Genomic DNA, 14,352 nt, shown 5'->3' on the forward strand with positions numbered 1-14,352 from the left:
CAGTGGATCGAGACTTGTATTTTAAAATGAGCTCATCAAGAACACGGGGACACAGTTGGAAACTTGTTAAGGGTAAATTTCGCACAAACATTAGGAAGTTTTTCTTTACACAAAGAACGATAGACACTTGGAATGGGCTACCAAGTAGTGTGGTAGACAGTAAGACGTTAAGAACTTTCAAAACTCGACTTGATGTTTTCTTGTAGGAAACAAGTGGATAGGACTGGCGAGCTTTGTTGGGCTGAATGGCCTGTTCTCGTCTAGATTGTTCTAATTCTAATTCTGATGGTAAACCTCAGACTCCTCACCTCCATGGCCCACACATCGTTCCAGCTAAGCTTCCTCCTTTCGACACTATCCCACCGTGTCCACTGCCCCTGTTTGCCAAGGGAGACTGCCTTGGCCTACCTTGCAGCATCCTCTTGACGACGTACTTCCTCCACCACCATCCATGCTTAGTCCAGGCTGGGCGACTAGTTGTAAGGCCAAGGCCTCCGCTTCCATGCTGAACATTCCCCACAATGTCTGCATATCTGAGAGCTGATATTGCCTCCTTCCCCACTGTTGCTGGCCTCCATTTTTGCCCAGTAGCAAAGGTTGGTGCGTTGCTCCTCAACACTTTGTCCTGAGAATCATTCAATGTCATCTGCAGTTGTGTTTTAGTGCACTTGTACTCCTCCCTGAGGCAGGTGAGGGGTAGCTTGAGGACACCGTCTCCATAGAGGCGTATGGTGGTGAGGCACAGCGGAACTCTGAGCCACTTTTTAATATAGGCTGTGACTCCTCTTTCCAGTTTCTCTACTATTGAGATGGGGACCTCATAAACTGAAAGGGGCCACAATGCCCGGGGTAGGAGACCAAACTGGAAGCATCAGGTCTTTAATTTCCCAGGTAGCTGGGTGGTCAATGGACTGTAGGCCAGCATTAATGTCCTTGCGATAGGTAGTTCTCATCCATCTACTCCTTTAATTCACTAACACAATTAATTAAAGACAACATCAGAGAAACTTCATTTGGTCTAAAAGAAAGGTATAACTGGGTGTCATCTGCATACGAGTGAAAATTAACATGATGTTTCCTAATGATAGATCCCAGTGGAAGCATGTTAAGTGAAAACAGTAAAGGTCCCAGTAATGAGCCCTGCGGGACACCATATCTCAGTTCTGTGCATAATGATGACTTACTGTCAACACATTTCTGTACATATTGCAATCAATTTTATAAATAAGAACAAAGCCAAGTGATCACAGTGCCTGTGAGCCCAACATTATTTTCTAGCCTGTGTAGTAAAATAGAATGGTCAATGGTGTCAAATGCTGCGCTTAATTCTAACAACATAATTACAGTGGAGTTTCCTTCCTCAGTAACTCGCGTTAGTGCCGTTTCTGTACTATGACCAGTGCGGAAGCCAGACTGGAATTTCTCAGATAAATTGTAATGCATAATGTGTGACTGAAGCTGATTGGCGACTACTTCTTCTAGTATTTTAGAGAGAAATGTTAAATTTGAAATGGGTCTATAATTATTTAGTATTTGTGGGTCTAGGTCTGACTTTTTAAGTAATGGTTTAATGTCTGACACTTTTAGTGCATCAGGTACTGTGCCATGCAGTAACGAACTATTGATAATGCTTAGAATAGGCGCTGCATGAACATCAATGGCACTTTTACTAGTTTTGTTGGCACTGGATCTAGGAAACAAGTAGTAGGCTTAATTTTAGAAATTAAAGTTAAGACTTCCTGCTCAGTTACAGGATTAAAATTAGTAAAGTGCTGAATGCAATGTGAGACAGGGCTTGCTAAGCTAGTATTTGGTTTATACTGTGATGCAGAGATCTGGGATCTTATATTTTTAATTTTCTCATTGAAGAAGTTCATAAAGTCTGTACTGCTAATATCTGTTGGTATTTTGCACTGTTGATCTGAATTTCCATTTGTTAATTTAGACACTGTTTTAAACAGTACCGGAGGATTTTTATTATTGCTATTTATTAATGTAGAATAGTATTCTGAGCGAGCTTTAAAGAAGGCTTTTTTATATTTATTAACACTCTCTGTCCATGCAATTTGAAAGAGATGTAGCTTTGTTGTTCTCCATCTGCGCTCCAGTTTTCGACACTCTAATTTAAGAGCTCGAGTGTGCCCATTAAACCAGGGAGAGTTTCTATGTGCTTTGATCGCTTTTGTTTTAAGGGGAGCAACTGTGTCCAGAGAATCTCTCAAGGTCACATTATAATGTGATGTTAGCTGATCTAAATTGTTTTCCACGTTTACATTTGATGTTAACTGATCTAAATGGTTTTCCACAATTACACTCGACTTACTCAAGGTATCTATAAATTTTGAAGCAGAATTACAATCTAGATGTCGCATTGTCTTTGTTTTAATCTGTAAGTGCATTGGCAAGGGCAAAACTAAATCAAATGTAATTAAGTAGTGATCGGAAATAACTTTATTTATTATTTAAATTTAGAATTTCAACTTTGTAAGTTATAATTAAATCTAATGTGTGGTTATGATTATGAGTTGGACCTTTGACAATCTGACAAAATCCTACTGAATTTAACAAATAAGTAAAACATTTACTAAAAGTGTCAGTTTCCACATCAATGTGTACATTAAAATCCCCCATCAGTACTACGTGATCATAATTTATAGCCAAATCAGATAGAAGGTTGCTAAATTCAGTCATGAACAATGGCCCTGGTGGTCTGTAGACTAGCACTATAATTGTGTTGGAATCTGTTTTAATATTTAAAATGAATGCCTCAAAGGATGTAAAGTACCCTAAATTTTTAGAAGTGATTTGCATTTTGTTACAATGAATTATTCCAAGGCCTCCTCCTCGACCAGAATCTCTAGACTTATGAAGGAATGAATATCCATCTGGTGACACCTCAGCTAGGGGAACAGTGTCATATTTACTAAGCCAGGTTTCAGTGAGAAGACACAGATCAGATTTTGTACTTAATATAATATCATTTACCAAAACAGCTTTAGTGCCAAGAAAGCGAATGTTCAATAAACTGCATTTAAAATAAACATGATTCTTTCTGAACTGGTGATATATTTTTTGTTTTAATTTGAAGTAAATTTCTATTACAGATGCCCCTGGTGGAGGGTCTGGTTTTATCCCTTGGTCTAATTATACAGCTTATTTTTTGGTTGTTAATTAATTTAGGGTTTGTATCAAGACTAAATTTACTGGATGCCCCACAACAAGGGTTATGGGTAACATCTTCGGGAAATAACAGGTGGGATGTACACAGGCAGACGGCAGACAATAGACGCCAATGATGAAACGATCCAGGACAAAACGAATAAGTACAGGTAACCCAACAGAAGGCAGATAGAGAGACAGCTTGTAACACAAATAACAAAAACTTCTCTCTTTGTTGTCACCGGCCCCCTTTTTAAAAGCCGCACTGACATCCTTTGACCCCAACAACCCCTGCACCCCCAGCAGAACACCAATCAGAGCCACTGCAGTATGAGCCTTGACATGAGAAGTGAACTTGCTTGAGGCACACAGGAAGTTACAGGTGGGGATTGAAACTGAAGCATTTTGACTCACTGGGCTCATTTCTACAAGTCTTCTTGATAGTCCATTTAGTTTTATATGCATTATATCTAGAATGTGATCTCTAATTTGAATCATGAAGTGAGGAATGAACGTTAGTTAACTTTTTTTGTGGTAAGTACAATATTACACTTTATATTGTTGTGATGGTCCAGTTGTTCCCAGCAGGTGAAGGGTCTGGTTTGACCCTCACACAGGACCACTTGGGTACGAAATGAGCTGGAAGCCATGTGCATTACAGCTTTATATGATATCACAACCACCAGCATTCATTTTATTTAACACTGTTCTGGAGTGAGCAACACTCCACAGCTCCTTACTAAGCACAAAAGAAATGAATACAAAATGATGAAATATTAAATAGGATACAATAAAACAATCTATATAGTGTCTTTTACACAGAACACCACCGTAACAAGCCACTTGTTTAAGTACATTTTCAATACCAAACAACGGCAAGTCAATTTACAATTTCATATTTACAGTACAACTGTTTTCACATACAGTGCTATCCATATTTTTAGGACAAAGACACATTTTTCCTTGATTTACTGGTGTTGTGATGTGAAATTCTGCATACAAATTGATAAATATTTTGCATGTCTTTATTTGTAACTCAGACAAAGCAAATGTAATATTAGTGTTACATAATTGAATGGTTTAAGGACCCCTTCCCAATTTTAGGAATTAAGTCTCTTTGTAATTTTACGACAGGGTTGGGTGACGTGCACAAGTCTGGCTAATATTTCTCTGCTGAAGTCTCTCAGTCAACAACAACAATAACATTTATTTATATAGCACATTTTCATACAAAAAGTAGCTCAAGCTGCTTTACATAATGAAGAATAGAAAAATAAAAGACACAGTAAGAAAATAAAATAAGTCAACATTAATTAACATAGAATAAGAGTAAGGTCCAATGGCCAGTGGGGACAGAAAAAACAAAAAAAAACTCCAGATGGCTGGAGAAAAAAATAAAATTTGTAGGGATTCCAGACCATTAGACTGCCCAGTCCCCTCTGGGCAATCTACCTAACATAAGTCAAACAGTCCTCTTTGTATTTAGGGTTTTCACGGAAGGAGTTGCTGATGATGGTCACGTAGACTTCTGGCTTTTAATCCATCCATCATTGTTGGAGCATCATGATGCTTTGAGTAGGTGGTGGTGGACACCACAAAGAAACTGGAAAAAGAAACAGAAGAGAGAGTAGGGGTCAGTACAGATTTTAGAGCCACCATGAATAGTTATTATGATGAATTGAACATACAGAGTATCAGGATTAAGTTAAAGTGAAGTTATAAAAAGACCATGTTAAAGTAATGTGTTTTCAGCAGTGTTTTAAAGTGCTCTACTGTATCAGCCTGGCGAATTCCTATTGGCAGGCTATTCCAGATTTTAGGTGCATAACAGCAGAAGGCCGCCTCACCACTTCTTTTAAGTTTTGTTCTTGGAATTCTAAGGAGACACTCATTTGAGGATCTAAGGTTACGATTTGGAATATAAGGTGTCAGACATTCTGATATATTAGATGGGGCGAAATTATTTAAGGATTTATAAACCATAAGCAGAATTTTAAAGTCAATCCTCAATGACACAGGTAACCAGTGTAGTGACATCAAAACTGGAGAAATGTGCTCGGATTTTCTTTTCCTAGTTAGGATTCTAGCAGCTGCATTCTGCACTCGTTGCAAGTGATTTATGTCTTTTTTGGGTAGTCCTGAGAGGAGTCCATTACAGTAATCTAGTCGACTGAAAACAAATGCGTGAACTAATTTCTCAGTATCTTTCAGTGATATAAGAGGTCTAACTTTAGCTATGTTTCTTAAGTGAAAAATGCTGTCCTAGTGATCTGATTAATATGCGATTTAAAATTCAGATTACAGTCAACAATTACCCCTAAGCTGTTTATCTCCATCTTGACTTTTAATCCTAATGTATCCAGTTTATTTCTAATAGCCTCATTGTATCCATTATTGCCAATCACTAAGATTTCAGTTTTCTCTTTATTTAACTTGAGAAAGTTACTATTCATCCATTCTGAGATACAAGTCAGACATTGTGCTAGTGAATCAAGAGAATCGGGGTCATCAGCATAGCTGTGGTAGCTCACGTTGTGCCCCGAGATAATCTGACCTAATGGAAGCATGTAGATTGAGAAGAGCAGCGGACCCAGGATAGAGCCTTGTAGAACACCATATTGAATATAATGTGTCTTTGAGTTGTAATTACCACAATTAACAAAGAATTTTCTCCCTGTCAGGTAGGATTCAAACCAATTTAAGACACTGCCAGAGAGGCCCACCCATTGACTAAGGCAATTTCTAAGAATATTATGATCAATGGTGTCAAATGCAGCACTCAGATCTAAGAGGATGAGAACAGATAAATGGCCTCTGTCTGCATTCACCCGCAAATCATTTACTACTTTAATGAGTGCAGTTTCTGTGCTGTGATTTGTTCTAAAACACGACTGAAATTTATCAAGAATAGCAGGTTTATTTAGGTGGTCATTTAACTGCATAATGACTGCCTTCTCAGAACTTTACTTAAGAAAGGCAGGTTAGAGATGGGTCTAAAATTTTCAAGAGCGAGGGTCAAGATTATGTTTCTTAAGTAGGGGTTTAACTACAGCAGTCTTAAGACAGTCTGGGAAGACCCCGTATCTAATGACAATTTACTATGTCAGAACATTATCAATTAGCACGCCTGATACTTCTTTGAAAAACCTTGTTGGTATTGGGTCAAGGACGCAGGTGGAGGGTTTTAATTGAGATATTATTTTTGTAAATCAGGTAAATCTATCCTAGTGAAAGAGTTTAATTTGTTTATAACAGATGCAGGGGTTTAGGAGGATCCTTAGTGTTGGGGAGATATACTATGTTATTTCTAATATCATTAATTTTTTGATTGAAAAATACAGCAATAGCCTCACAGGTTTTACTGGAAGTACTTAGGAGGCATTCCTTTGAGTTACCTGGGTTTAGTAGACGATCAATTGTAGAAAATAAGACTCTGGGATTACTAGCATTGTTATTTATAATCTTAGAGAAATAGCAGCCTCTCAAGACGGACAGTGTTATTGTATTCTGTTATTTTAACTTTTAATATTTCATAGTGGATAGTTAGTTTAGTCTTCCTCCATTTACGCTCAGCTCTACGGCATGTTCTCTTTAAATCAGACACTCTTTGGGTCTTCCATGGTATAACAATGCTAGAAGATTTTTAACTGTCTTTTCAGGTGCAACTATGTCAACAGCAGCTCTCACTTTAGTATTAAATCTTTCCACCTTACTATTTACATTATCCTCGCTATTATAGTTGGCACTATAAACGGACTGATTGCTTAGAATGTTTGTAAGTTTTAAAGCTGCTGCTGAGTCAAAGAAGCGTTTTTTAACAATATGCTTCTCATGAGTGTTTTTATCATTATTTCTATATTAAAAAGTAGAAGAAAATGGTCTGATAGACCAATATCAATGATCTGCTTTATATCAACTTTCAGTCCTTTAGTAATCACTAAGTCTAACGTATGACCTGCTTTATGTGTAGGCTGATTAACGAGCTGTCTCAAATCAAAAGAATCCAGGAGGTTCATAAATTCTTTTACTTTTAGATCACACTGATTATCTATATGAAAATTAAAGTCGCCAACTATTAGGAGTGTGTCATAGTTAGTAATTAAAATTGACATTAAGTCAGAGAATTCCTCAAAAAGACACGTTAATTTTGGAGGTCTATACACGGATAATACTAGAACATGAGAATCTCCATGGATAACAACGGCAAGATACTCAAAGGACTTGAATTTACCAAAACTGACATCTTTACATTTTAACCGCTCGAGTAAATGTTTGCCAAGCCGCCCCCCCTTTTTCCCTGGCGGTCTGCATGAGTAAAACTGTAATCCGAGGCGCAGATTCGATTAAAACAGCCGCGCCGTCTGAGTTAAGCCACGTTTCACTTAGTGCAATAAAATCTATTTTTTTATCACTAATAAGATCGTTGATAAAAAACGTTTTGTTAGTTAAAGCTCTAACATTTAATAGTGCCATATTTAATGTTTCTGATGGGCATAGATGAGTACTATGTGCGTTATTGATATTTGGAATAGGAACTAAATTATTTTTATTAGCGCTCTGTGTGTATTTTTGTTTAATCTGTGATCTGTTTTATAGTTTTAATACATTGTTCCTCTAAAATAGTAATTTTAATTAGATTTTTGGAGTTTATGCCGTATTGCCTAGATTTTCTACGTGCATTGAGATTGCTTATTACAGAATTAATGTTGTGCACTTTAACGGAAGATTCTATTAGACACTTATCATGTCCTAGCACAGTATCATTTCGGAAGGGGTTAAGAGCAGAGATAGATAGTCAAGATAAACGAATTACCTTAGATATGTTTTCGGAGAGGACCCGGGCGCCAAAACTGTCAACCCACACAGGAAAGCCAGACTGCCTAACTGCCAAGCTTTACCTTAACACATGGTTTGGGGGGCAGGTGTGAAGGTATTCTGTCCCCCCATTGATTTGAAGTATGGCTGTTTGCAACTGGCTTGTATCAGAAGCCTTTAAGTACCATGGGGCCCTATTGGCTGTAGGGGTTGGACAGAAAACCTATAAATTTGCTTTACTTCACCCTCTCTCTCTTACCAAACTGATGAAAGACCATCTCACACACCATGAACTGAAAAGGAAGAGCACAGCTCGGCAGTCATATTGAGACAGGCATGCGGCCTATCCTGAAGAAAGCTGACCACAAATGATGCCTTAACTAGAGACATTTTAAGTAAATAACAAGTCTGTGTGCTGCCTGAAACTACACATAAACATTTATCAGGTTGTATGGTTGCCAATATTCAAATGTACTTTGCATATCGTCATTATTTTTGAATATTATCAATAATACATTATTTTAATTGTTACTTGACTCCTGCATGTCTTTAACTACACCCAATTGCCTGAGGTTATAAATGTAGAAGGGACGGTGGGGAGAAGTTATATGGTACAATACCTTATAAACAGTGATAATTCTGGGAGATCTGAAGCATTCTGACAAAGGCTACATATTAATAATACAAAAGGGGAAAGTAGAGTAAAGTATTACTCTCTCAAAACAAAACAACTCCTCTGCTCCACAGTTTAAATTTACAAATCAAACAGTTCAGACGTAATTAAAGTGCACACTACAGACCTTCACTTAAGGAGATTTGTATACAATGGACTGACGCCCTGTCCTGGGTCTGTTTCTGTCTTGTGCCCTAAGGTAGCTAGGAAAGGCTGCAGCCTGACCCGCCACCCTGGTGTAGATGAAGTGGGTTAGAAAATGACATGACATGAATATCATTATGAGCATTTAAATTACAGTTAAGGTGATGTGATGGCACAATGATTAAGAACTGCTGCCTCGTGGATCCAGCCTCCTAGAGGTAAATTGCACGACCAGTCCCTGTCTGTGTGGAGTCTGCATGTTCTCTCCTTGTCTACGTCAGCTGCTCTTGTTTTTCTCCCACATTCCCCAATAGATGCATGTTAGGCTAATAGGTGACTCCAAACTGGCCCAGAGTGGGTATGATTGGGTCCTGTGATGGATTGGCTCCCTGTCGAGGTCTACTCCCAGCTTGTGCCCAGTACTACCTGAATAGGCACACAACAACCCTAAACTGGATTAATCCGGTTTGAGAGTGTATTTGTAGATTTAAACGACTCCACATTTACCAAGTCTGACATTCAGAAATGTCTCTGTATACAAAATCATATACAAAACCATACTAGATGAGAGCAGAGTTATTCAGCCTGCAATGGTTCTTCAATCTCCAATTCCCTAACTCAATAACTGCCAAAGTAACTGAAAATAATTAACTTTATTTAAAATAAGTCAATGTAATGTTTGGCAGATATTAAAGAATACTTGGTAACCCTTCAGAATAGGGGCTGTAAACGCTAGCAGTAGTGCATGTTAGTCATATATTCAAATCAAATTAGCAAAATACTGATAATGGTTTACAAAGCCTTAAATAATCTGCTCCACCCTATATCTCAGAATGCCTGTGACCTTACACTCCAAATCGTAACCTTGGATCTTCAGATAAGTGTCTGCTTTTAATTCCAAAAGCTAAACTTAAAGGAAGTGGTGAGGCAGCCCTCTGCTGTTATGCACCTAAAATCTGGATATTCGAAACTCGTCAGGCTGATACGGTGGCTTTCTTATAACTACACTAGCTGAATTACCCAGCGTTACCCAGGAGGTAAAGCATTTTTTTGTTTTCATTGTTTGAGAAAAATATAATTAAAAAAATTAGGGGTGAGTTAGGGTTGATTTCCCCCTACAGTATTTTTAGTCGACCAATGAGAAACATGTGTACCAAGTTTCATGAATTTCGCTCCAGCCGTTCAGAAGTGATGCTGGAACATACACACATAAACCCATACATTGACTTTTATAGACATAGATTTTAGTGTAACCCTGATATTCTGGAGATGTATTGAATTATCATTTTTATCATAGCCCTGTAATCCGTACTAACCCCTACTTTCTCTGTTGTTCTTTTTCCGTTTTACTGTGGTGGTGATCTGGGCCACCACCACTTGATCAGGGTACCGTGTAGTCCCTACTTTGAAGGATTGAAAGCCAGAGGTCCACGTGACTATCTGTAATAATTTAAGTTTAATATGTCATTGTACTCTGTGGAAATATATTTTATAAATCTGCATTTTTCTACTCACATGCACAGATGACACAGAGCCAGATTTAGCACAGGGGTTCACCACATAAGAACTGCTAGGCAAGCATTTTAAGACAAGACAGTTAGGGACAACTGGGAAACGTGCAGTCAGACTGACGACCATTGTATACTATTTCTGTGTGTCAAAGTCAGCATGAAATTGTAACCTGTTTTCCTTGTTTAGAATGTAAGTGGAGGCCTGCACATGAAGAAGGAGTATAAAGCCTTGGAACATTGCCTGGCACACCTTTTAAACCGATGGACCGATGGGAGGTAACGTCATCCGATACTGAAAATCCTTCCAACGCAGTGGCGAAAATAGCAGACTCTACACATCGGGCACACATTCTCAAATTGGGTTCTTGCCATTGACTTCCTTTGTTTGTTATGCAGCGTAAGCCGTCATTATAGAAAGCTAAGTTATTCCTCCTAAGTGATTTCTTACCACTGCATCAGTAAGGGAGAGGTATCGCCTTTTTATATTATATTTATATAGTTTCAGGTTATGTAACATGGCGCAGTTACAAAAAGAACTAATTCTTCCACGTGTCGCCTGAAAACCCTAAGGACTGAGGGTGAGGGGTGAGGGTCTGAGGTGGGTGGTCTCCTGGCCTTGGAACCCCTGCAGATTTTGTTAGGTTTTTTTTTTCTCCAGCCCTTTGGAGTTTTTTTTTTGTTTGTTTTTTTCTGTCCTCCCATCCATCGGACCTTACTATATTCCTTGTTACTTAGTATTGCCTAATCTTATTTTCAGATTTTTCTTTTTTCTTCTTCATCTTGTAAAGCACTTTGAGCTACATCATTTGTATGAAAACGTGCTCTAGAAATAAATGTTATTGTTGTTGTTGATATAATCTTACGCAGTACTAAATCCACAGTGCTATTAGAAAGTATAATTGGTGTTTTAAAAGTCTTATTCAAAACTGCCAAAGTATTTCCAGACTGTCACTGACTATGCTAGGCAGTAGGTGGCTAATATTCTCAAGTTTTATCAAATTATCCAGGATGTGTGCAGTCCATTTGAAATGTAAGCCTGCTCTGTGGAGCCCTGTGGGACAGCCACGTCTGACGCAGGTTCTTTAACTCTGTGCCTTTGAGTTCCAAGCTCGGAGAATGTGAAACAATTCAATGACAGATGGAGGCTACTTACAGATTGCAGCAATCCATTCCTGAAATGTCACAGCTACAACCATAGCAGTCTTTGCTGTTCCATGTAGAGCGAAAGGGGAGTAAAACACCTTCATCATCCCGGCAGTCTGAAAAGAGCAACAGGGTGTTATACATCTGTTTAAAATGAAACATTAAGATGTCACTGCTTTCCCCATTTATGGTCATGGAGATCAACTACTCCATTAGTAAGGTTAGTCTGACAGCTTTGTCTTAAAGCTGCAGTACAAACATGGCTGCATTTTGTTTTTTTTTTGGGGTTTTTTTTTTTTTTGCATAGGCTAATCTGGGCTAGAGCCAAGAGCTCTGGGAGCTACAAGGGCCCCAAAATTGATTAAACTGTAAATATTAATGTCATTGGGCTGGTCTATCGAGTCTGTTTTAACGCCTTCACCATTAACTCTGAGATGACTCGTCCACTGTTGGTCTCATGCACAACAGCAAATCTGAGTTAGTGCGTCAATAACACACCATCATCTCCAAAGTCAGTGTAATAGCCATTTTCCTAGCTCTATAAGATTCATGAATATTTTACTAGATGACAATGCATAATCTATGGGATGTTCCTATAAACCCCCATAAGTAGAATTGTATTGGTATATTCTTGACATTTCTAACAGCTTTGAGTAAACATCATTAGTTAGTGACAGCCTTGCCATGTGAAGAAAAGATACAATTTTTTCATTATTCTATCTTCAAATTAGGAACTTTGTTAAACAGAACCTGCCAGATTTTCCTCATCTTACACCCTCATCCATGCTGGAAAAAATATTGCTCAATTTCAAGGACTCAGACACCATCTCTGCAATATATAAAATTATTTTACAGTCCCTCCCTTTCAAACTTCCAAGAGGACAATGGGGAAAAAGATCTCTCAATCAATATATCAGAAATGGAGTGGAAAATAGCAATGCAGAGAATTCACTCGAGCTTCATATGCGCAAAGCATACAATTATTCAACTCAAAATTATATATCGAGCACATCTGTCTCGTCTAAAACTCTCTAAAATGTTTCCAGGACAAGATCCAACCTGCGAACGCTGCAATCAAGTCCCAGCCTCACTGGGTCACATGTTCTGGGCCTGCACCAAATTAACATCATTCTGGACCAAAATTTTTAAGTGCCTTTCAGACAGCCTTGGTGTCCCAATCCCTCCCAACCCATTAACAGCTGTGTTTGGGGTTCTTCCAGATGGCTTTAAAGTGGAGAAGGACAAACAAATTGTGATTGCGTTCACTACACTTTTGGCACGCAGACTTATTTTGTTAGACTGGAAGAATCCTAACTCTCCTCTTTTAAGTCAGTGGGAAACCGATGTTTTATACTATTTGAAATTGGAAAAAATCAAATACTCAGAGGATCTGTACAGATTTTTTTCAAATCCTGGCAGGATCTAATCAGTAATATTTTAGAATAAGCTCTTAAAGCACAGAGGAAGCAATTATTCTCCATTCATCTCTATTGGCTTATCAAACTTATCAATTGAGGTATGTTTACAAGCCTTAAGTTTTACTCTGTTGGCCTTGCTGTCTCTCTCAGGGGTGGGAGTCAACTTGTTCTCAATCCTACTTTTTGTAAAAATTGATTGATTTGTATGGAATGATTGCAATAAAATTAATAATATTAAAATTAAAAAAAAAACAAAAACGAACATGTACATTTATAGTGGTTTTTGGTGTGTGCAGATGGCCCTCCAGTTGAAAATGTAGTACCTGTGAGGTAAATGGATTTCCTAGAACTTGCCAAGTCGCAGGAAAGTTATTAGCCCAGCCTCAGTTAGAGGCAATATTTGCTGATTTCCTGACAATTTTATGAATAATGTACAGTTTAAGCAAGAAAAAAAACATTTTCAGAGGTTTCTTCCTGTAGGTTGAAGCCTCCCATCTTGTATTTGTAACTGATGTTCCTTTTTCCCACATTATACACTTTATGATTTTCTAAATTAAACTGCATTTTTCAAGTGTTTGTTTAGTAAATGTCTTGAGATTGATTCACAGTAGAAAAGTGCTATATAACATCATGCTGGTACAGATATGATCCTGCACCCTGAACAAGACACTGGGGAGTTCATTATGGAGAAACTTGTGGACAAATATAATTGTAAATTGTCTTGTTGTGATCCTTAGTACAGAAAGATTCTATATTGTCTGCATTTTCAATTCTCGCCTTTAACTCACTGTGTGACTCCTTAGCGAGACGCATAACACATCAGCAGTCAAACTGTTAAAAACAAGAAGCAACTGTGTTATACTTGCAAACAAACGTGAAAGAGTGTTTGTTCACAAAAGGAAGGCACTGTATAACATCACAAGGGCCTATGACTCTCAAGGTGACTCTGATGTAGTCAGTTAGCCTGTTACATGTGTCTTATCTATCTATCTATCTATCTATCTATCTGTTGTAACTGTAAGCTTTAGGCACCTAGAACCAGCATCAATGCATTGTCCACTATTGTTTCATTTTATGACTATGAGAAAGACAAAGGGTATGATAAAAATGATAATTCAAATTTAGGGTTACACTAAAATCTATATCTATAAAAGTCAATGTATGTGTGTCTGTTGTAAAAGATTCAGCAAGAGGCAACAAAAAGGTTTGGGGTTTTCCGGCCCCTTATATTGTCGACACTCCAGAATTCAAGAAAAAAAAACATACGGTCAAACATAAACAATATACAATTCATGCACGACGCCATAATAGGCATCGCGGCCATTTTTATATGGGAGGAGCCGGAAGTGCAGGAATGCTGGGAAGTGTGATGGATGATGGGAGTAATGACGTCATCAAAGATGGCGGAGGGAGGGCGGAAGTAGCTGTACTGCGGGCAAGGTCTTTATGGCGGAGCGTCTTTGGGTCTGGAAAACAAAGAAATAAGGTT

Source organism: Polypterus senegalus, chromosome 1 (assembly GCF_016835505.1).
Source record: "Polypterus senegalus isolate Bchr_013 chromosome 1, ASM1683550v1, whole genome shotgun sequence".
Classification (NCBI taxonomy): Eukaryota; Metazoa; Chordata; class Cladistia; order Polypteriformes; family Polypteridae; genus Polypterus; species Polypterus senegalus.